General features: G+C 41.6%; 1 protein-coding gene across 6 annotated transcripts in view; it reads right to left on the bottom strand.

Moving 5' to 3' along the window:
- The window catches only part of TLCD4 (TLC domain containing 4), a 133102-nt gene that overhangs the window by 79319 nt on the left and 29716 nt on the right, over positions 1 to 24067 (bottom strand). The window contains exon 1 of one of the 6 annotated variants that reach the window (XM_060202116.1): positions 19630 to 19749. The exons of 2 other annotated variants lie outside the window; for them this stretch is intronic. The gene's annotated coding sequence lies outside the window, so the exon portion shown is untranslated. Of the gene's footprint in view, positions 1 to 18553; positions 18846 to 18937; positions 19270 to 19352; positions 19493 to 19629; positions 19750 to 24067 lie in introns of those variants that run through there. 3 more of the 6 variants (XM_060202118.1, XM_007534005.3, XM_016192903.2) reach the window with 3 other exon arrangements.

Here is a 24067-nt window from a genome sequence, read left to right as displayed (position 1 = left end):
GACACCTTGCAGATTTTGGTTATGGGCCCTCAGATCACATGAAATCGATGGGGTTTACAGTCTAGAATATGTATACACCTTTCCCATATTTGGGAAAGGTGTATACATATTCTACTACTCTCTTCCCTGATCCACTTTTCTTGTCCTTTTTCCAGTCATGACATCATCTCCCCAGACAATAACTTGCAGCCATCTGCATATCAGATTTCAGGCTCAGGGGAAAAAAAAAATCTGCATATCTAATTTCAGGCTCAGGAAAAAAAAAACTAGTATAGCCACAGGACCTTTGGAATATAACTAAAATATGCCTACTAGCTATCTACGAAACGGAGACCTCCCCAACTCTTCATCTGCACTATTCCAGCCTTTAGGTTTATGATTAGTCAACAACTTGTTTGGCTTTATATGTCAACTCTCTTTTTAATCACCAGGTTCCAGATGCTAGCATGATGCCGACCAGACTTTCCTGGACAGACAACCCCATCAATGTGTCCTGGAGCCCTGCTTCCCCAGAACCCCACCCCACTACGGAAAGAGAGAGGCAGGCTGGGAATATGGATAGACCTGTCAACACCCATGTTCAGCAGGGAAGCAATTACAGAAGCCAGACCTTCCACCTTCTGCACCCCACAATGACCTTGGGTCCATACTCCCAGAGGGTTAAAGAATAGGAAAGCTATCAAGGGAGGGGATGGGATATGGAGTTCTGGTGATGGGAATTGTGTGGAGTTGTATCCCTCTTATCCTATGGTTTTTTTCAGTGTTTCCTTTTGATAAATAAAATAATTTTTAAAAATTGTGCTGATATGAACATAGGTCTACACAGATCTTTTTGGATGGGTGTGTTTGATTCCTTTCCTTAGTATATATCCCCAGGAAAAGGAATTGCAGGGGTTACTTAGATTTTAAGAATTATTCATAACTATACAAAAAAATTATTTTATGCTTCTTCAGTGTCAGTTGAGATATTTAACTTTGAGTTAGGGTGTATTTGTAATTCTACTCTCACGTCTCATTCCTTCAAACCTTCCTCTTCTAGCAGCATATGACAAAATGGAAGTCAAAGAGAAACTCTTCAATTTTTCCCAGCATAGACTCTAACAACTAATACTAATTTCAACCTATTTGTTTGATTACAGATTGTTATGATTTTAATAAAGAACAAAAAAGTATGGTTGGGAGTCAGCATGTTAAGCGCATATGGAGCAAAGTGCAAGGACTGGCATAAGGATCCCACTTGGTTCGATCTCCCAGCTCCCCACCTGCGGGGGTGGGGGTGGGGATCGCTTCACAAACAGTGAAGCAGGTCTGCTGGTGTCTTTCTCTCCCTGTCTTCTCCTCCTCTCTCCATTTCTCTCTATCCTGTCCAACAATGACGACATCAATAACAACAATAATAACTACAACAATAAAACAAGGGCAACAAAATGGAAAATAAATAAATATAAAAAAAGGTAAAGGGAGTTGGGTGGTAGCACAGCGGGTTAAGCGCAGGTGGCGCTAAGCACAAGGACCAGTGTAAGGATCCCGGTTCGAGCTCCCGGCTCCCCACCTGCAGGGGAGTCGCTTCACAAGTGGTGAAACAGGACTGCAGGTGTCTATCTTTCTCTTCCCTTCTTTGTCTTCCCCTCCTCTCTCCATTTCTCTCTGTCCGATCCAACAACAATGAGATCAACAACAACTACAACAATAAAACAACAAGGGCAACAAAAGGGAATAAATAAATAAATAAATAAATATTTTTTTTAAAAGTTAAAAAAAAAAAGAATTTCAAAAAAAAATACAGCTGGGCCTGGGAAGTGGTGCAGTGGATAAAGCATTGTACTCTCAAGCAGGAGGTCCTAGCTTCATTCAGTTCCCAGTATTCCATGTACTAGAGTGATGCTCCAGTTCTTTCTCAAAATAAATATCAAGATTTTTTTAAATTTATGGTTAAATATTCATAGATTTCTAATTGGTCTTTGCCACCCACCCCACCCCCATGACTCTACAACATAATTAGAATCAGAGAATGTCAGAACAAGACTACCTGGAGCCCTAGTCTGGGAGTCCTGGGATTCCCACGCAGAGATGTTGGGCCTTGACCTCTAACAGATCCTTCTCACCACAGTCACTAGTCATCTCCATCAGGAACAACATAATGGACCTCTCTGTGGGCCCCTATCAGACCTGGCCCTCTATATGAATCAACAATGGTAGGAAATGTTCCATTCTCCGAAGGGATGTTGGATAGCATACTCTGCCTATCACCATAGGATCATGGCTCTTGAAATTGGTTCAACCTGGATTATTCCTAGCCGTGACCACGGAATGTGAGCTCAGACCTACAGGGATGCAGAGGTTACATAGGCTCCTGTGCTGAATATGGGCCCCAGATCAGATCAATGGGGTCTACTGTTAGTAATATTTATATACTTTTCCCATATTTGGGAGCTACTCTCTGTCCTGATCCAGCTTTCTGGTCCTTTTTCCAATTGTGACACCATCCCCCCAGACAATAGCTTAGGTCACCTGCATATTAGATGTCAGATACAGGCAAAAACTAGTGGAGTCATGGGCCCCTTTGGGATATACCTAAAATAGACCTACTAGCTTTTCTCAAAATGAAGACCCCAAATCTCCATCCGCAATATTCTTGCCTTTAGGTTCGTGATTAGTCAACAATTTGCTCTGCTTTATATCTGAACTCTTTTTCAGCCACCAGGTTCCAGATGCTAACGATGCCAACCAGACTTCCCTGGGCAGAAGAACTCACCAATGTGTCCTGGAGCCCCACCTCCCCAGAGTCCTGCCCCACTAGGGAAAGAAAGAGACAGGCTGGGAGTATGGATCAACCTGTCAATGCCCATGTTCAGGGGGGAAGCAATTACAGGAGCCAGACCTTCCACCTTCTGCACCCCCTAATGACCCTTGGTCCATGCTCCCAGAGGGTTAAAGAATAGGAAATGGTATATGGAGTTCTGGTGGTGGTAATTGTGTGGAATTGTACCTCTCTTATCTTATGGTCTTATTAGTGTTTCCATTTTATAAATAAAAACTTTAAAAAAAAAGAAGAAGAACAAGACACTAAACCCTTGTTTCCCCATTTGTAAGGGTCACCCAACTACAAGAATAATAACCCTCATTCCATGGCTGTGGTATGGGCCCACATTGCTAATATAAACTCAGAGAACTGTCTTGAGAGTTCATTCTCACTGTTCTATACCTTTTTAAACTAGATTTCCCTTTTATCCATCATATCATCTGTCTGTTTACATTCTGTGCTACATGACTTCTAGGAGTCTTTCTCTAATTCCAGTTATTAAATGTTTTTCAAAAATTCCATATGCTTCACTCCCCTCCTCCTCAAACACAACAGTATATATTCTGCTTATTTCTGCTAGGCAAAGACATTCTGAAGTCTTCCTTGTTATCATTTGCTTCTGGGCAGGGGTGAGTAAATTTCTTGACACATATTCCCACCCAGTTCAGAGTCCCCACAAAGAGATTTCTACCATGGAGGGGAGAGAAGGGGAGATGCCTGTAATCCCATTTCTTTAGCCCTTCCTGGAGAATTTCTGTTCTCTAGAAAACCAATTTCTCCCCCTGATTTCCCACAATACTTAAGTAGCTTCCTAGTCTAAGTATTTTTCATCAGAATTATAACAAAACTTGTACTAATCTTACTTTTAACATGCATTTAAACTTGTTATGTGTTCTAGTTATTAACTTAGATCAGTTACATTAAATCTCAGTTTTAAGTTAATGTCAACAGCTTTATTGAGATAAATTAAAATGTTAAAACTGATGTACATCACTGTATAAACTTAAGGTGGTTCAAGTTACATATATTGTGAAATAACCACAGCTAGCATCCATCATATACAGGTAAAATAAACAGAATATTCTCTTCTTATAATAAGAACGCTTGGAATTTCTCTTAATTTTCCTATAGATCAAACAGCTATAGTCAGCATGCTGTGCATGTCATCTCTAGATACTTATTTATCTATAACTGGAAGTTTGTACTTTGGGGCAATTTTCTTCTAATCTCTCCCTCTACCCTCAGTATCTGGTTGACTCAAAGCCAAATCTTTTTTTTACCTGTGAGTGTGGTGTTTAGGTTCCAAGTATATGTAAGATAAAAGAATGAGATGTGTTTTCTCCTTTCTATTTGATAGGACGGAGAAACTGAAAGGAATAGAAGAGAAAGAGGGGAAAGAAACACATGTTCACTGCTTCACTGCTTCTGAAGTTTTCTCACTGCAGGTGGGAACTAGGGGCTTAACTCTGGCTGGGTCCTTGTGCATGGTGATATGTTCACTCAACCACCCAGCCCCACAGAATGACTTTCTTTAATTTACTACACTTAATATAGTGCCCTCAACTCCATTCATGTTCTTGCGAATGTTAGGATTTCCTCTCTGTTTGAACGATACTCATAATTATATATTGCACAACTTCTTTAACCATTCACTTGTTGATGAACACTTAGGTTAAGTCCATAGCTTAACTACTACAAATAAAGTTGTAAGGAACAAGAATGTCTTAGATGGGGTCTTATATACATATAAGGGGTCCTGAAGCCAAATCAAGAAGCAGATGTTACCCAGAGAAGACTCCTCCTAAGAGGGATGAGGTTCTAGCCTCTCTAATCAGCCACTGATGTTCTTTCCCTGTATCCCTGCTCTTCCTTTTCTACAGGGTTCACAGAAAAAGCCATTTGGCTTGAGACATCTTTTGGCTTTCTGACAACATTATGAAATCAAGGAAAAACTATACAGAGCAAGATTTTTCCAAATATATTTTGTTCTTTTGAAAAATAATTACTGAGAAACCTGCCCAAGCATCCTAGAAGACAGAACATAAGAAAGGAACATCTTTCTCATCTCTAAATCATAGATTCTGACACCAGAGAAAGTTTTAAGAATTCACAGACAGGATTCACACCCTCTCGGGACCCGGGTTCCAGCTTTGTGGGTCCCCGATTCAAGACTCGTGGGACCCAGGTTCGAGCCTCATGGGTCCTGGGTTCGAGCCTCGCAGTACCTGGGTTCCCTCATGGGGCCCAGATTAAAGCCTCATGGGGATAGGGTTCGAACCTTGAAGGGCCAGAGGTAGAGTTTTGTCTCCCTATCTCCTATCAATATTTCTATTTCTCCTACTCCCCAGATGAAGCTAGAGATAATATTAAAGAGGCTAAGGGGTCAAAAAAATATCAGAAATTTCCCCCACTTGAATTATTTTTGCTTATGGATTTATTTATTTGGGGGGGGGGGAGAGGTAGAAGACAGAAGTAAAACCAGGGCACTGCTCATGTGTAAGTTCACCAATCTGATCAAATCTTTCATTCAGAGAGAGAGAACAGTACTAAAGTTTCCTCCATGGCTATAATACCTGCTGTGTGTTGCCTAGGCTCAAAGGTATAGGGGGAGCACAACAATGCAGGAACCCTACCAAATGAGCTACCTCTCTGGGCTGCACCTGTGGAGTTTTGTTTTTTGTTTCCCCTTTACATCAAAAACTATTTTCATCATTATTAGGACTTCACCACAATTTCTTCAGATTTAAAAAGGTGAAATAGAGACATTAAAAAAAGGAAGAGACACCACAGCACCTGATCTTCTCTACCAGTGTCTCAGTACTTCAGTGTGTGGAGCACGTCAGGACCGGAGGACTCAAATCTGGATTACACACATGGCAAGTAGGCCACCTCCCAGGTGAGATGTCTAGCTACTCCCTGTGGAGTTCTTTTCCTTTTTTTTCCTTTTCCTTTTTCTTTTCTTTTTTTTTTTTTTTTTTGGTGATTCAATATTGGTTTACAAAATTATAAAGTAACAGGGAAATTGCAATGGTTCTCCCAAGGTCACAGATATGAGTTGACTATTATTTCTATGACTATCCATATCTATTTATCCCTGTGGTGTTCTTTTTTTCCTAGATTTTATTTATTAATGAGAAATATAAGAGAGAGAACCAGACATCACTCTGGTACATGTGCTGCTGGGGACTGAACTCAGGGCCTCATGCTTGACAGTCCAATGCTTTATCCACTGAGCTACCTCCTGGACCACCCCTGTGGAGTTCTTGAAACTAATTCCCTACAGCTAGAGTAAGATCTGGAATCAATTCCCTATGACCTGCAGATTTTACAAAATGGTTATAAGAATGTCAATATTGCAAGATGGTTATCTGACTTAAAAGAGATCAGTTACATAAACCCAGCATTATGCTTGGTACTTATAGTTGATGGTTCCAAATGGGTAAAGTTTAACACTGATAAAGTGAGCTAGGCTAAGGATAAGGGCTATGATAAGCCATTACAGACCCTGCAGTACATCTTAAGGGAAAGGGGAGAAGAGACTGGACAGTGATGCGACTGGTTATCATATGCAAGGACTTGGGTTCAAGTTCCTACTCCCCACCTGGAGGAGGGAAGTCATGAGGAGGTCTTTCTCCTTTTATATCTCTCCCTTACCTCTCAATATCTATCAGTAAGTTAAAAAAAAAAAAAAAAAAAAAGCCACCCTCAATGGATTCTTCATGTAGGCATGAAGCCCACCCATGACTCTGATAGAAAAACAAAACAAAAATTTACACAAAAACTATCTCTATCCAGAATGCCAGATTAACATGGAGGGTCTCAAATCCAGGCCCTGCTTACCCAAAACATGCCCTGTTTATTCTAAAATCCACATCCTGTTTTTCTCCATAGCTGTTGCACACTCTCATTTTTCTAATAAATAAATAAGATAGAATATTTAGCCCTCCCCCCTACCTATATAACTAGAGAATGGAGAGGTTGATTTGAGCCTTGCTCTAGTTTCCACTGAACTTTTTCTATTGCAAACATAATCTTTTATTCTTTTCATATTTATGTATGTATTTTTACCAAGAACTGCTTGCCTTGGGCTAATGTTGGTGCTTGGGGTTAAGCCTGGGGCATTTGAGTCAAACATGATGCATTTTTATTTATTTATTTATTTATTTATTTATTTATTTATTTACTAAACCAGAGCACTGAGTAGCTCTGGTTTTAAAAAATGTGCAGGGGACTGAACCTGGGACTTCGGAGCCTCAGGCATGAGAGTCTCTTTGAATAACCATTGTGCTGGCAAACGCTAGAAGAACCATTGTGCTATCTAGCCCTGCCCAAGCCTGGGACCTTTGATACCTCTGGAATGAAAGTTTTTGTTTTTTTTGCATAACCACTATGCTATCTTTCCAGGCCCCGTTGAACTTTTGAATGGCAATAAAACTGTCTTCCTTTTTGCAAAAGCTGGTGTGACTGTTAGTTATCTAAGGCACAGGGCAGGAGGCCCACATTCAGCTTCACAGTCACTTGTGAAAGTTACTTAATGCCCATAAATCCTCTCCATACCCATCATCCAGCCCACCTCCACTCCTTAACCCCAATGCTGTCAGTGCCTAGAGCATGTAGGATTTCTGCACTACCTGGCCATATCTATTTATTTATTTATGAGAAAGAGAGAGAGGAAGGAAGAACAACACCACAGAGGGTGGGAGAGGGAGACACTAAAGCAGTACTCAGCTGTGACTTATTGTGCCTAGGGTTGAATCTGAGACCTCTGGAGCCTCAGGCATGAAAGTGGTATACAGCCACTATGCTATCTCCCCAGCCTTAACTTCCTTTTCTTCATCAGTTTTACTGAAAGAGAGAAATATTATAGTGCTGAGGTTCCCCTAATACCAGACTCAAACATGGGTTCAGCATACAGCAATCAGGTGCGCCACATTAGATAAACTATCTTCTGGCCCCAACCATAAATTATTTTGCAATCTGATCTGACATGTGGGGTGGGGGAGGGAATTTCTGCTCCCATCAATGTGGGCCAAACATGGCAACTGCTGACAAATAGGATATAATAGAAGAGAGGCCATGAGGGTTTGGGAGTCTAATTAGACCTTTCACTCTCTTGGAACCCTGCCCTGAGACAGTACCACATAAATAAACCTGTCTAAAGTACTGGAGGACAAGAAGCCACGAGCAGGCACTACTCAAAGTCAACTGCCAGCCATGCTAGCAAGGCTTCTTCTGTTTCCCATCTCAGCTGGTTGACTGAGATTGAATGCAACTACCGACTATGACCAAGAGTTAATTGCCAAGTCAGTTCACAGAGTCAGGAAAAGTAATCATCACTAGGTTTTGCAGTGGTGTGCTATTCAAACCACTATTATTAAGAACAGTACTTATTATTACCACCCTTTCTAACTAAGAAATGTTACATCGCTCTCTCCAATGACACTAAATCAAAGGTGGATAGGATATTCTGTATCTGGAGCAATGTGATCCCTGTTCTTCCTTTTAACCTTAATCTAGGAGCCCTGAGTATTTTTCCTCTATGAGCTGACTGGGGTATTGACTGTATACTGGAGAAGACATGCAATAAGTTTCTAAATTATTTAAATGGCTTTTCCTGTGGGGGGAAAGGGACTCTCTTACATTGCTGGTAGGAAAATAAGGTGGTCCAATCCCTATGGAAAAGAATTTGAAGACTCATGAGACCTCTAAGAATGACCTACCTTATGACCCAGCAATCTCTCTCCCAGAGACTTGGCCAGGAAAATCAAAAGCACCTATGGTGGGGGAGGCGGGTCTGGGCGGTAGTGCACGGGCTAAGCACACATGGTGAGAAGCCCAAGGACTGGCACAAGCATCCCCGTTCGAGCCCCAGGCTCCCCACCTGCTGAGGGGAGGCTTCTATCTTTCTCCGCCTTCTGTCTTCCCCTCCTCTCTCAATTTCTTTCTGTCCTAGCCAAGAACAGCAATAACAACACCAATAACAACAAAATAAAGATAATTAAAAATTATTTGTTATTTTAAAAAAACCATCTGAAAAGACCTATGCACACCAATTCATAGTAGCACAGTTTGTAAGAGCCTAAACTTAGAAGCAATTGAGATGTCCAACAACATATGAATGGCTAAGGAAGGCGTGGTACATATACACAATGGAGTGCTATGTGGCTGTTAAAAATGATAGGGTAGGTCAGGGGTAGATAGCAACATGGTTATGCAATAAAAATTTCTAATGCCTGAGGTTCCAAAGCCCCAGGCTCAATCCTCTGCACTGCCATAAGCCAGGGCTGAGCAGTGCTCTAGTTAAAAAACAAAACAAACAAACAAACAAAAAAACGATAGGGTCATCTCCTTTGCAATATCATGGTCAGAACTTGAAGGCATCATGTTGAGTGTGAGAGACCAGAAAGAGAAAAACCAATACCAATGATCCCACTTATAGACAGAACTTAAGAACAAGTAACAGTAAGGGAAAACAGAAGGCGAAACTTGCTGGAGGTGGCATATTGTTCCAAAGCAAAGGACTCTGGGGAAGAAGGGGAAAGGTAAAGGTGAAGGGACACTGGGGTCCTGTTGTGTTTCCTAGACATCAATCAAGGGGAGATGAGAGGTTGTGCCTATGTGTAAAAGACCCCCAGTAAAATGTTAAATAATGAAATGAGAATCTTTATGCATTTGGTTATGTCTACTTACATTACTAAAGTTTTTATCTCAATAAAATACACTGATTATGATTTTAGAAAATAATGACCTTTAATTGTGTTACCCAAAGGTTACTGAGATGATTTCTCTTCTGATCTCTTCCTATAAAGTTGTCCTTGCCTACGTGGGTTCCAATAATCTACCTGATTCAGTATTCAGTTTATTACCAGACAGTAAAAAAAAAAAAAAAGATAAAAATAGTAATACGTTTCTTTGAATCCATTTTGCAAGTTGGTGAGATGGTGTGCAAGACAGATCAAATGTGGTTTAGGTGTCCTCAGATTTATTATTCATTACAAACCTCATTTTTTAATTCAGGACAAGTTTCCAAAGATTTGGTAATGCAGATTGTTCTGAGGCAATGCTACTTAGGCAAAGCAAGTGAACATGGTCATGGAAGCTCTGATACAGGTGGCTACAATTTATTACCAATTTTATACTGTAGATGTTCTCAGAGCTTTTTGCAATGGTGGCTCTGAATCTTTCTAACTTGGCCTTAATTGATATTAGCAAGTACCATCCTTCTTGCATGAACAACAGTCTTGATCTTTCTTTAAATAAAGAAAAACTATGTTGTTGTCATTATTATTAGTTCTAGCACACTGATGCCTTACAACACTCTTCTTACTTTGTAAGTCATCAGTCTATTACTCTTGTGCACATGGGGTCTACTTACTAATCCTACAAAAACTGCAAATTTCCACCTTGTGGAAATGTATCAAACTGTTGTTTCCAATAGCATGTGTCCCTTTACAGCCCAGTTATTTCTGGACTAAACCCATGAATTTACACCTCACCCTGTTAACCTTCTACTGGACATGCCTGACTAGTGTGCAGGAACATGATATGAAATGGTAGCAAAAAGCAAGGACATGAGGCTTTATTATATGATAATAAGACTATTACTGCAAATGTGGGTCATTGCAAATGTAGTATTGTTCTCTAATTTCTGCAAATGTAGTGCTTCTATCTCTTTGAATCAGGAACAGATGGACCTCTCTGTTCTGCTCTCCCTTTTAGACACACTGAAACTTGTTGACTGCCTCTTATCTTTGGCTGCTGGCAAGTTTACAGATAAAGCTTCCAGATAGAGGAAAACAGTACTTCAAAGAAGATGAACAGGGCGGGGGTAGATAGCATAATGGTTATGAAAAGAGACTCTCATGCCTGAGGCTCTGAAGTCCCAGGTTCAATCCCCCTTAACCACTATAAGCCAGAGCTGGGCAGTGCTCTGGTGTTTCTCTCTGCATTCCTCTCAAAAATAAAATATATAAATATATAAAAGATGAACCAACATCACTTAGACCTTTATCCTATTTTCCTTTCTTACTTTAAATTTACTTTCACATTATATGCATCTTTGTAAGTCATCTCAAATCATTTTGGGAAACAGTTGGGTATAAGGAAACAGTAGATATTATTGCTACTGTATATGCCCAATCCCTCTTCTCTAGATAATAAACTATTAAAGATGGTGACTTCACCGTTTTCAGCCCATCTTGGATGGAGCTTGAAGAAATCATGTTAAGTGAAATAAGTCAGAAACAGAAGGATGAATATGGGATGATCTTACTCACAGGCTGAAGTTGAAAAACAAAATCAGAAGAGAAAACACTAAGCAGAACCCGGACTGGAGATGGTCTATTGCACCAAAGTAAAAGACTCTGGGGGAGGTTTCAGGTCCTAAAAAAGATGGCAGAGGATCTAGTGGGGGTTGTATTGTTATGGAAAACTGGGAAATGTTATGCATGTACAAACTATTGTGTTTACTGTTAACTGTAAAACATTAATTCCCCAATAAAAATAAATTTACCATAAATGTAATGAATAGTCAAGGATGCTACAGAATGTGCCTCTACTTAAAACAAAGTAAGAAAAAAGTAAGCTGTGAAATAATCCTTCATAAATAAGTACCTAGGAACATTTAGGCATTTGACAGAAAAAGGACTGAAGGGGTACTTCCCTAAACCTGTGATTTGTTGCACTGGGGCATAAAGTCAGGAAAGGTAAAAGAGTTGGGGAGAGAAGTAAACTTTGACTCTCTTGCACATTGACTATTTGCAATCATTTTGGAAAGGTCTGTTTGACTGTTTTTGAGATATATTTCTGAGTAAGAGGCAGAGAGAGAATGTCAGTATCACTCTAGCATATGCAGTGCTCAGGATCAAACTCAGTATCTGAAGCTTGAGAGCCCAGCACTTTACCCACCCATAAAGACAGAGTTTTGAGGCCAAGAGGTGGCACAACTGGTTGAGCACACATGTCACACTAAGCAAGGACCCATGTTCCAGCCCATGGTCCCTACCTACAGGGGGAAAGCTTTGAGAATGGTGAAGCAGTATTGTGGGTATCTCTCTGTTTCTATTCCTTGCTATCACCCCCCCTTACCTCTCGACTTCCGGCTGTCTTTATCCAATAAATAAATAAAGATTAAAAAATAAAGAAAAAAAAAGACAGTTTCATTCCTGTAATTAAAATCAAACACTGAAAGTCTTGAAACTAAAAAAATTCAAATCCTCAAAAGGCCTCCTAGTTTCTAAGGGATTATTTCTGAGTCTATAGTGGGATATGCCAAATATCCAACAGGCTGTCTTTGGGAAGCTAAGCATTATTCTGGGGTGTTCAGCCCCATCCCACCCTACACCCTTTCTCTTAAATTCCTGAATTCTTCCTCAAAGTCTATTTTTTTAAAAAATAGATTTATCTAGCAACACTCACACAGGTTGCAAAAGTATGAAAAGGCAAAGCTCTTTCTCAATTGAAACAGACTTTTTTTTATTTCTTAAAAAATCAGTGAAAGGACTGAGGAGGCAGCATAATGTTTCACAAAGTCTGTTCTGCTTGAGGCACCAAAGATCCCAGGTTCAATCCCTAGAACCACAATAAGCCAGAGTCAAGCAGTATTCTGATAAAAATAAATAAATAAATCTAACAATAACAATAAATTATGTAACAAATTAAGTTCATAATTATCTCAATATTTTTAAATGTATTAGAAAATACAAAATATGTTATAATTGGGCAAGAGTAGTTCAGGGAATTATATTCCTAACAGGAAATACTTTTAAACTCTTTTGCAATTTGATTTAGAATTTTTACCAAATAAAAATTCCCTCTTCCTTACTATTCCACTAGATACACAGTAAATAAGGGGGGGGGGGAAGCTTCATGCGTTAAAATTATAATTTTATGGGGAGTTTTAAATCTAGTTGTAGAAAAAATGAAAGTTAACTTGACCAAGATAATTTCGCCATGTCCCCAAAATTCCAAAGTTAAACCACAATCAATATATTACCTCCCTGGTGTATAGATACATCCAGGGTAACTAAAGCAGAGTACAGTGAATATACACAGCACAGGTGATCCAAATGGGGGCTCCATGAGAATAGGCAGACACAGTAAGTTTAGGGCTCAGGGAAAGCAAGACTGGAAGCATCACAGAGCGAGGTAAAGTCAAATACTGTGAACATATCAACTAAGATAAGAAAATCAGACAAGGAAGGGATGGGCCAAAGGGAGGGTCTAACTAGGTCAGAATGTGGAGGATAAAAGCAAACAGTAGCCAAGCAACCTGGTGAACTCTGAAACCTGTGTGCATTTTCCTCTGGGCTTTGTTGTACTTGCCCACTGGTCTAAGGATGTGAGATGTTGGAGTTAGATGTTAATTGTTATGAAAAGGAAATGAAAGGGTTACTAGTTGACTCTGCCCTAGGTTAAGCTGAGGACACACATACTAGAATCAGCTCAAGCTTGCTGGGTTGCTGCCTCACTCACTCCCCAAGACTGTAAGATAATGATTCTAATTTGATTGTAGACAAATAGATGTCTTAAAATAGATGTCTGAAGAAGTCTTGACAATCTAGTCCTTTTATAAGATGCAATGAGAATAGTTTCCCAATTCTCTGTGAGGCAGTCAGCTTCCTAATAGGTTTTCTCAGCAAATGAGGTTTTGAAACAACATTTATTATCCACTTCTTCTGCATAAACTTCTCAAAGATAGAAGGAAGATGTGAGCTCGAAGAAGAGTCCCTTTCCCCACTCCCCTAGTCCCAGCTGATGAAAGCGAAATGACCTAAATAAACCAACCACTTAGTTCTGGATTAATCTGCCTTATCTAACCTATAGAGAGAAATCTACTACTCTAATCCAAGTTCCAGGCCTTTCAAATCCAAGTTTACTCCTTCCACAATTTATTTTCCCTTGAAACCAACTGTTTTTACTATGAAGTGGTCGAAATCCCCCCCTTCTTTTCCATCTGCCTATCCATCTGCCTTTCATAAATGTGAGCTCTGCACCCATGAGACACCAGATAAATTCTCAGATTCCTGTCTGCTTCTGCTGATAGGGGTCCAGCTAGCTCACTATCAATTCTATAATCCTTCCAGCCTCATTTACCTATTCATTAAACAAACTGTTTCCAAAAAGTGGACTGAAAGAAAGCAATGTGGTAACTAGTGAGACTGTGTGTGTGTGTGTGTGGGTGTGTGTGTGTGTGTGTGTGTGTGTGTTATAAGCTCCTTCTTGTGTTTGCTTTGTGTTTTCAGAAGTTTGCTTTCTCCTTGAACAGACCAATGTTCTGGGTACATACACAGGAACACACACTTCCTTCATTGTTCTTTCTACCTTTTCAGATCTAGGATCTGTTTGCAACACATCTGACTACTGTGAAACCCCTAAGAATAAAGCCACAGAGCAGTAGTAAGACTCCTTTTTTTTTTTTTAAGGTTAGTTTTCATCTCCAACAAGGAAAAAAAAAACCTCACTTGGAACTGGGTGGTGGTGTACCCAGTTGAGCACACGCATTATCATGCATAAACCCCTAGTCCCCACCTATAAGGGGGGAAGCTTCATCAGTGCTGAAGCAGTGCTGTAGGTGTCTCTCTTCCCTCTTCACTGTCTCCCCCCTCAATTTCTTTCTATTGTATCAAAATAAATATTTTAAAAGAAAATCACTGTCCAAACTTAAGTAAATGGGGTAATGCCAATCGTCATTATAAAAAAAGATAAAAAACTTAGCAAAGTTACTCCTGAAATACCCCTTAGATTTTCTTACAAAATTAACCTCCTGAGTTGCCATGGAGTTACGCTGAGTAACACTGAGGTAGTGGCACGCAGGAGGCTGCTGGGGAAGTGATTACGGACCTAGTAAGCGAAGAGCCAAGGACAGGGCTTCGCCCACTAAGGCACTCGAAGTCGGGCAAGTCACTGACCCAGTCTGTGGCTGAACAGCAATGTCCTCAATGACCTGAGAGACTTCAACACTGTAATGTCACAACTGCTGGAGCATCCAGAGAACCTGGCCTGGATTGACTTGTCCTTCAACGACTTCATCGATCCTCATCCAGCGCCTGGGAGAGGTGAATAAGCTGGCTGTACCGCCTCGGCTCTGAAACCTCACACTCCATGGCAACCCCATAGAGGAAGAGAAGGGATACAGGCAATATGTGTTGTGCACTCTGCCCCGCATCACTACGTTCGACTTCAGCGGGGTCACCAAAGCAGACCACATCACAGCTGAAGTGTAGAAGAGCATAAACATCAAGTCCAAGAAGGTCTGGATCAAGTACAATGCATTCTGAGGTCACTGGGACCTCAGCAGTCCACAGGCCCGAGCATAGTCAACTTTGGATAGACAATAATTTGAGCTTTTCTGCAGATCAGAAGTTGCTGATATAGTATAAACATGCCCTCTGGCCCAGGCGCTTGCCAGCAGTTCTGATCCTACTTCCTGGGACAGCAGTTGTGGGTGGGAAGGCCCACTGGCCTGGGACAAGGGACTCCTGGGTTTGCAGCAGGGCTCTGGAAGCTCATCCATCGTCCCTGAGCCACGTGACTCTTCAGTGGTTCATCCAGTAAAACCCAAATGTCACTAATAAAAAGGTTCTACGGACATGCTCAGAGGCCGCCCTGTCAGAAGGCAAAGGGGTCAGGCCGTGAACATTGAACTCCCACCTCCAATCAGATCAGTGCAGCCGTTCTTGTGTTTTGTATGTTGGGATTATGTTTAATATTTTATTTGATAAAAATAAATTTGTTTGAAAATAAAAAAAAATTAACCTCATTATCCAATGCCCAATACCAATGCCCTTCCTTGAGAACAGATGGTTACTCCACCCCCACAGTGCTATCTTCTTGCACTCGCAAGAAAATGGGAGGAGTAAAATAAAAGATGATTGCAAGAGTTTGGTGATATCCTTTCATCTTTCAAAGACAAGGGCACAAGCTATCTGGAACAGTTCCACCCCTAGTCCTGCCCTCCCTTGCCCAATCGCCAGCAGTTCTTACCCAGACAATTCATTATCTTCCTCCATAGGAAAACTAATTTGCAATATCTGCCTGAAGACTCAAGTTTACTTTTTCTCAACTACACTGAGAATCCCACTTTAATCTTCTAAGAGACCCTGAAGCTAAGTCAATTCTTAATATGTATAAGATGGGACATTAATTTATTATGAAGGGTGTGGGGAAAGAACTCTGGAAGTTTGTTATCAAGTACACTGACCCTCTCATATTTAGAAGGCCAGCTCTGAGGGGGAACACAGAAGCTGGGACTCCTTTAGATTGCCAAAGAAAGGAGTGAACAGGACTGAGAACAATGGGACAGTTGCCCTAAACTCTGAGGGAACAGAAACACTCTGAAAAGGAAAGGCTGACACACCTAGAACACATTCCAGTTGCACTATTCCTTTTCTGCAACACAGCTGGTGATCCACAACTCTTCAGGTAATCTGGTTCTTGGGAGAGACTTCCAAACCCTAATTCATCACTTCCTCTTCCCCATTCCTTTATTGGGAAAGCTTAGTCTAGTATTAATTAGATTTCTGAAGTTCCCTGCTCACAAGGTCTAGTTCTGATGGTTCCCTGCTCCCAAAACCTCCACTTACCTCATGGTCAAGTTATTGGGAACTTCAGAAAAGGAAGTAAAATAAATAATAGGCCAACTCTTACTCCAGGGTCTACTTGAAAAAAAGAAAAAGTCTTTTTTGGGGGGTCAGGTGGTGGCGCACCTGGTTGAGTACATGTGTTACAATGCACAAGGACCCAGGTTCAAGGCCCCGGTCCCCACCTGCAGGGGGAAAGCTTTGCAAGTGGTGAATCAGGGCTGTAGATGTTTTTGTCACTCCCCCTCACTATTTCCCCTTTCCCTCTCAATTTCTGGCTGTCTCTATACAATAAATAAAGATATTAAAAAATTTAAAAAAAAGAAAAGAAAAAAATCTTTGAAATTTGCTATAAACTTTCAGCCCCATGGCCATCACCACTCTTTCTTTTTTACCACAGCACTGGCTCAGCTCTGGTTTATGGTGGTGCAGGGGATTGAACCTGGAACCTTCAAGCCTCAGGTATGGGAGTCTGTTTGCATATATAACCATTATGCTATCTCCCCCACCCAACCATCCCCATTCTTAAGCACTTTCAAGTATACAATTTTACTTGTAAAAGAGACATTATTTTTTTTCCCCAAAAGGCAAAAAAAAATGTAAAAGGGAAAGGAATTGGAACAGAAAGCTAGTAATTTAAATAACTATGACTGACTGAGCAGGTAAGTGTGTGGAACCCTGCTCTAAATAGATAAAACTCATGCAAGATTACACAATAAAGACTCAAACTTAGATGTAATGGAGCTAAAGGTCTTGCAGACCTAAGAAAGAAGCACCCCTGGGTGAGGAATAGCCTAAAGGTTATGCAAAAAAAAACTTTGATGCCTGAGGCTCTGAGGCCTCAGGTCCAGTCCAAAACTGCTCTAGAGGAAAATAAATAAACAAGTAAAATAATAAGGAAAGAAGCACCCTAAAATGCATTAGCCTCCCGAGGTCAAAGAAATACTTCAACTGGTAGAGTGTAAAACTGTTATGCCTGGAACTTCTAGCTGGTGTCCCTTGCTCTGCATGTACCAGAGAGGAGCTCTTGCTTCCCTTTCTCTCTCATATGAAATTCTATCTCATATGAAATATTTTGTTTTGGTGGTGGTGAGGCTGTTATTATCAGGGGTTCACAACTCCAGGATGACCTTTCAAATTGAGACTGAGATTTTAAAAAAGATAGAAAGAAAAAGAGAGAATTGAAAGAGACCACAGAACCACAGCTGCTTTCAATGCAATGGGGGCAGGGCTGGCGCCTGTATGGCATGTGTGGCAAAACAGGACGCTATCCAGGTGAACTATTTTGACTGACTAAAATTAAAAAAAAATTTTTTTTAAACACATATATGCATCAGCCTCTGGTTTATTTGTTGGTACAGAAGACTGGAAATAATATCACATCCATGGGCTCTTCAGCTGTTCCTTCAAATTTCTAGCGTAGCAGGAGTACACTTTTCTAATTTAATTTCACCCATACAACTAAAGGAAAAATGAAAAGAAATTCTCTACTTCATAGATAGCACACTAAAAAAGGAACTGAGATTCTCTGTTACCTTAACTAGCTACACAAAGATCTAGCTGCATTCCAATTTATACCCACTACCCACATAGCAGTATCTCACTAAAAGCATACACAATCCATGTCAACTCTTCTAGAGTTCCTTAAGTTTTGCCAAAATAACAGCTTTTCTCCTGCTTCACACATCAACACCTAACATCCACACAACTCTTCCATCTTGCTCCCAAACTTGTATCAGATTCACTTAAATCACCACAGTCACTCTTAAGAAACAACTTCATCATTTAAAACAAAACAACAAAAAAGTGCACCACACTAACACCCAGCTGAGTGTACCACTAAGGAAATGCTGGAAACGGTGACCCTTTCATGAACTTGGACAACTCCAAGTGTTTTCACAGAGGGTTAGCTGTCGTCTTGTGGTAGCATTACAGATCCCACTTCATGGCTGGGTAAACCGAGGAGTTAGTTTAATCAACTTGCCCTGGGTCGCGATGCTAGAGCTGGAAATAGAAGCCAATTTCCCCCTCTGACTCTGTGCCCAGTCCCTCTCCCACTAGACTCGGCACGCGGTGGCTAAAAATGGGACCCACTTGAGAACTGCTATGGGTGTATTAAAGGGTACTTGTTTTACTTAGGAGGGGAGAGGTGGGAGATTGGGAGACTTACCCACTTGATGCACCTAATAACTACGTGTGGGCCTCTACCGAGAAAGCTCGCCCTGGACGCCCAAAGCACCCACCCCTTTGAGCTAAGACCCGGGAGGCGCCGCCGAGCAGACTCAGCAGCCTGAACCCCGCAGGCGGCGAGAAGCCCGGGGAACGCAAGGCGTCTGGGCGACGCGGGGACCGCGGGCCTGGGACCCCATCTGCTCGGAGCCCCCTTGCCGGGAAGATGCTGCGCGGGGCTCTCACACCTGCTGGAGCCCGCCGCCCGCCCAGCCTCCGGGCACCCGAGCCCTCTGCCGCGCTAGGCCGGGGGCGCGGGGCTGCGCGGGGTGGCCGCGCGCGGAGGAGCCCGCCCCGCTCCCCAGCCCCGTCCACGCCCCGTCACCTGTGCTGGGTGCCCGGGTGACTCGCGCGCGGGCCGGGAGAGGGCAGCGGGTGGTTACAGACGCCCGGCGATCCAGCTCTGTCGGAGGGCTCGCGCCGGCCACAACCACCCCCTCCAGATGTGCCGCGGGGGCCGGGGCAGCCGCGGGCTCCCGCCGCCTGGAGGAGCAGTTGCGGAGGCTGCCGCGGCCCTCCGCGCCCGCCCGGACTGCGGGCTCGGGTTACCGCAGAAAGGCTCCTTAAAGGGGCCGCAGCCGCTCGCGCTCCGGCTGTGGCTCGGGCTCCCGCTCCGGCTCCTGCTCCAGACGGCTCCGAACCCGGGCCAGAGTGGGCGGGGTCAGGGGGCGGCCTAAGGGCCGACCTTCGCGAGCTGCAACTTGGGTTCTGAAAACTGAGGAATGAAAAAATGCTAATACCAGAGGCGGTCAGCGGGTGGGATCTTGGAGAAGGCACACCTCCTTACGAACGGAGAATGGGGGTTCCTGGGCTTTTCCAATTGGCAAGTCACAAAACTCGCCAGCGAACAGACCGGTCTACTTCGGCAGCGGTCAGCATCTGGGTTTGCCACGTAACCAAAATCTTTGCAGAACATGAGAATTACATACTACCTCAAATGCCCAAAGTCTGCGTAAATGAAGCGCGTGGTTTGATCATCAGAAAGGAGATGAAAGGGCAACTAGTTATATTTCCTACCAGGTCTGACTTGGCCAAAAGTCCTGCTCTGTTCTTCCTTGGCGATGCAAGTGCTTTCCAACTGGATAGGGGGCGTGCGTGCTAGGGACAAGTACTCTTCCTTCTGACTCCTCCAGAGTCCTAGAAAAAAACACCCTCAGGAATGCCCCAGTTCTCCACCTCCTCCCAGACTTATCTGTCAGATCCCGGCAAAAGATTAGAATTTTGCATCCTGGCCAAGAATTCTAATGCCACCAGTATAGTTTCCCGTTAAACAGTAGCTCTCTGACCTGCTGTATACTGTCTCAACTACTTTCAGGTTTTCTGGATAAAAAAAGATTAAATTGTTTTAAATAGGGAGTCGTGCCTTAGCGCAGTGGGTTAAGCGCAGGTGGCACAAAGCTCAAGGACCGGAGTCATGATCCCGGTTCGAGCCCCCAGCTCCCCACCTGCAGGGGAGTCACTTCACAGGCAGTGAAGCAGGTCTGCAGGTGTCTATCTTTATCTCCCCCCTCTGTCTTCCCCTCCTCTCTCCATTTCCCTCTGTCCTATCCAATAACAATGACATCAATAACAACAATAAAAACTGCAACAATAAAACAAGAGCAACAAAAGGGAATAAACAAATAAAATTATAAAAAAGTTTTAAAACAAAATAATTTGTTTTGTATTAAACAAAACATTGAGGCTTACAGTTTGCCTCAGGTAATAATTAAAAGGTAGTAATTGGTAGAAATGTTTATCTTTAATGTCTATCAATAGAGCTAATATAATGTTTATCTTTAATAGAGCTAATATAATGTTTATCTTTAATGTCTATCAATAGAGCTAATACCTTTTGATATATCTATGAACACAAATACACACACTTCTGGTGGGGGAGACAGCATAATGGTTATGCAAACAGACTCTCATGCCTGAGGCTCCTAAGTCCCAGGTTCAATCCCTTGTACCACCATAAGCTAGAGCTGAGCAGTGCTCTGGTGTTTCTCTCTGTGTGTGTGTGTGTGTGTGTGTGTGTGTGTGTGTCTGCATCTCTCTCAAAAATAAAATTAATTAAAAATTTTGAAAAAAACACAAAACAAATACACACACTAACTGAGCATCACTAAAACTTAATTTCATCTGTAAAACACACTATGGTTTATCATAGTTACCTCTGAGGAGCTTGGTAATAGCAAATAGACTTCAGACTGTCTTGGAAAAATAACAAAACCTATTCTACCCTACAAGAATAGAAGGAATGTACAGTTAGGCAGGGGGAAAATCCTGCAGCATGCAATACACCCCCCCAGCACTCCTCTCCCCCTTTGCTCCTTCAAGCTTTAAAGACATACCCTTGAACTTTGACGTGTCCCTTGGCATTTTTTTTTCCACAATATTGCCTGCTTTATGTTTGCCACAGTTATTTCATAACTCCCCATGGGCGGCAGAATGGTTATATGTACACACCGGTGAAAACAGCCCTGCAAGTACAGATTGCTACCAGTCATCTCAGGACTACAGCCTCCTCCAGTGGTTGATAGTTGCTCTGTTCTCTCCGGGACAATCACTCGGTCATTATCTTTGATAGTGCAGAGTCTCTCACACCAACAGCATTAGCCAAGGCCAAGTAAACCCACAAAAATCCTCAACACACTATGTCCCACTATATTTGTCCATTGTTAGGCCTCTCTAGACACATCACTCAGTGCCAAGAATTACTTTGAGATTATACAGAGCATTTGAAAAGGTACACCAATAGCAAGACCTGAAATATGAAAGTCAGTAAATATTTGTTGCACTGTTATTTTATTTTTATACAAATAATTCTGTTATTAATATTTTGCTACAAGATTATAAGATTACAATGTATATAGTTCCACACCACACCCATCACCAAAGTTCCCAAAAAGAACCACCACAGTTCTCACAAGTCTTACAGTTTGCTTGCTTCTGTTTTGTTTGATTATTTTTTTTTGGCAAGTTCATGTAAATCAGATTTCTAGATATGAGTGAACCATCTGGTAGATGTCTTTAATCTCTTTACTTATTTCACTAAGTATAATCACCTCCAGTTCCATCTAATTTGTCCCATAGGATATAATATCATCTTTTTTTATTGCAGAGTAGTATTCCATGGAATATATATCCCATAACTTCTTTAGCCAGTTATCTGTTGATATGCATTTAGGCTGCTTCTATACTTTGGCTATTGTGAATAATGCAGCTATGAACATAGGGGTGCATATGTCTCTTCTAATTAGTGTTTGAGTGTCCACTGAAAAAATACTTCAGAGAGGTATAACAGGATTATGAGGTCTTTTTGTTGTTGTTTAATGACTCTATATAGTCTTCCAAACGGTCTGCACCTGTTTGCATTCCCACCAGCAGTGTCGCAGATCTGGTTCCTTTGTCTCCACAACCTCTCCAACACCTGGCTTGTCAATCAATATAAGCCATTCTCTCAGATGTGAGATGTTATCTCAATGCAGTTTTAATTTGCATTTATCTAATGATAAATGAAGAGGAGCATTTCTTAATGTGTTTATGGGCCATGTGTATCTCTTCTTTAGAAAACTTTACAATTCTTTGGCCTAAATTTTTACTGGGCTACTTTTGCTTCTTTTGTAGATCCTTGGTCAGGGGAGCTAGCATAATGGTTATGCAAAGAGACTCTCCTGCCTGTGGCTCCAAAGTCACAGATTCAATCTCCTTAACCACCATATGCCAGAGCTGAGCAATGCTCTGGCAAAAATAAGTAAATAGATATTAAAAATATTTATCCTTCATGAATAAAACCCACTATTTAAAAAAAAAAGAAAGAAAAGCATATATTCATCCAAAGTCTAGCTTTCTTAGGCAAGTGCCTAATTATCAAAAACATGTCACATGGTACCTAAGAGTTCAAAACAAAACTAATAGTCTCACAACTGAGTTCCCAGAGTTAAATCTCTGAACACACTTACTTTTTGTTTGCTTTTTTTTTTTTTTAATAGAGTACAACTCAGCTCTGGCGTCTGATGATGTGGGGGATTGAACCTGAGACCTTGAAACCAGGCATCAGTCTCTTTGCATAACCATTATGTTATCTCCCTCACCCCACACTTAGATTTTGAGTTACTTGAAGACAATGTCTCTGTCTAGTGCCTCTTTGCATCTTACACTACACCCCACAAAGTGGATATAAAATAAATATTTATACTTATATTCTCCCCACCTTTCTCAGCTTGTCAAGGAACTCATTTAATATTCTACAACTAGGGAAAAGTCTGATAATCTATATCCTAAGAGGAAAAGAGCAAAAGAATGATATGTTCCCTCTTATTTGTTATGTGAGCAATTAGCTACAGTCAGTAAGAAAGAATGAAAAATAATTTTCTCACCCCTGCCCTCCACTCTCTGCTTGCTGCTTTGCCTTTTCTTTTGGAGCTTCTACAGAGAAAGTTCTGTCTATTTTTTTTTTTTTCCCTACAGGGTTATTGCTGGGTCTCAGAGAATGCTCTTCAAATTCACTGCTCCTGGCAGCCATTTTTTTTTTTTTCTATTTTATTGGACAGGACAGAGAGTAACTGAAAGGGGAGGAGAATATAGACAGGAAAGAGACAGATGAAAACCTGTAGACCAGCTTGTGAAGAGCCCCCCATTGCAGGTGAGGAGCAGGGGCTCAAACCTAGATCCTTGTGTGGGTCCTTGTGCTTTGTACTGTGTGCACTTAACCAGTGCACCACCACCCGGCCCCCATACTGTCTATTTTGTAAGTCCTATACCTAATTTTTTTTTGTTTTTTTAACCAGAACACTGCTCAGATCTGGCTTATGCTGGTGTGGTGGATTAAAATGGGGCCTCGAAGCCTCAGGAATCAGAGTCTGTTTTTGTAACTATTATGCTATCTTACCCACCCCTAATAACTTTTTCTTAAAACAACCAGGATTTAGCTTTTAGCAGTGTTCCATTGGGATGCATTGGATCGACCTTCTCGTGGCGCATCCCGTGAGTACCCATTCATTGGGGAAACTGAGGACCCTTCCTAGCAGACTGAATCCACATGGATCCCAGTCACTTTCAAAGCCAGCAACAAGCAGCTCCTGACAGCTTTCAACCTGACGCTGTTGACTGGCTACAGAAGAAGGGCAAATGCTAGAAGAAGTGTTCCATTAGCACAGAAAGGGAAAGTAGTTTCTCTATTGTGTCAATGTAAAGGTGAAAAGAATTCAATTTCAGTATGCTTTCTTTAATCTCAATTAAAATTCTTCGGCAGGGGGTAGATAGCATAATGGTTATGCAAAGAGACTCTCATGCCTGAGGCTCTAAAGTCCCATGTTCAATCCTCTGCACCACCATAAGCCAGAGCTGAGCAGTGCTCTGGTAAAAAAAAAAAAAAAAAAAACTTCAACAAAGAATGCACATTGTAAGGACCTATGGGAAACAGATTCTGATTGCTAATCATATACAAAAGTATGAGAACAATCAATAAATA

This window comes from Erinaceus europaeus, chromosome 11 (genome assembly GCF_950295315.1).
Source record: "Erinaceus europaeus chromosome 11, mEriEur2.1, whole genome shotgun sequence".
Lineage (NCBI taxonomy): Eukaryota > Metazoa > Chordata > Mammalia > Eulipotyphla > Erinaceidae > Erinaceus > Erinaceus europaeus.
This window is presented reverse-complemented; position numbering and strand designations above follow the sequence as displayed.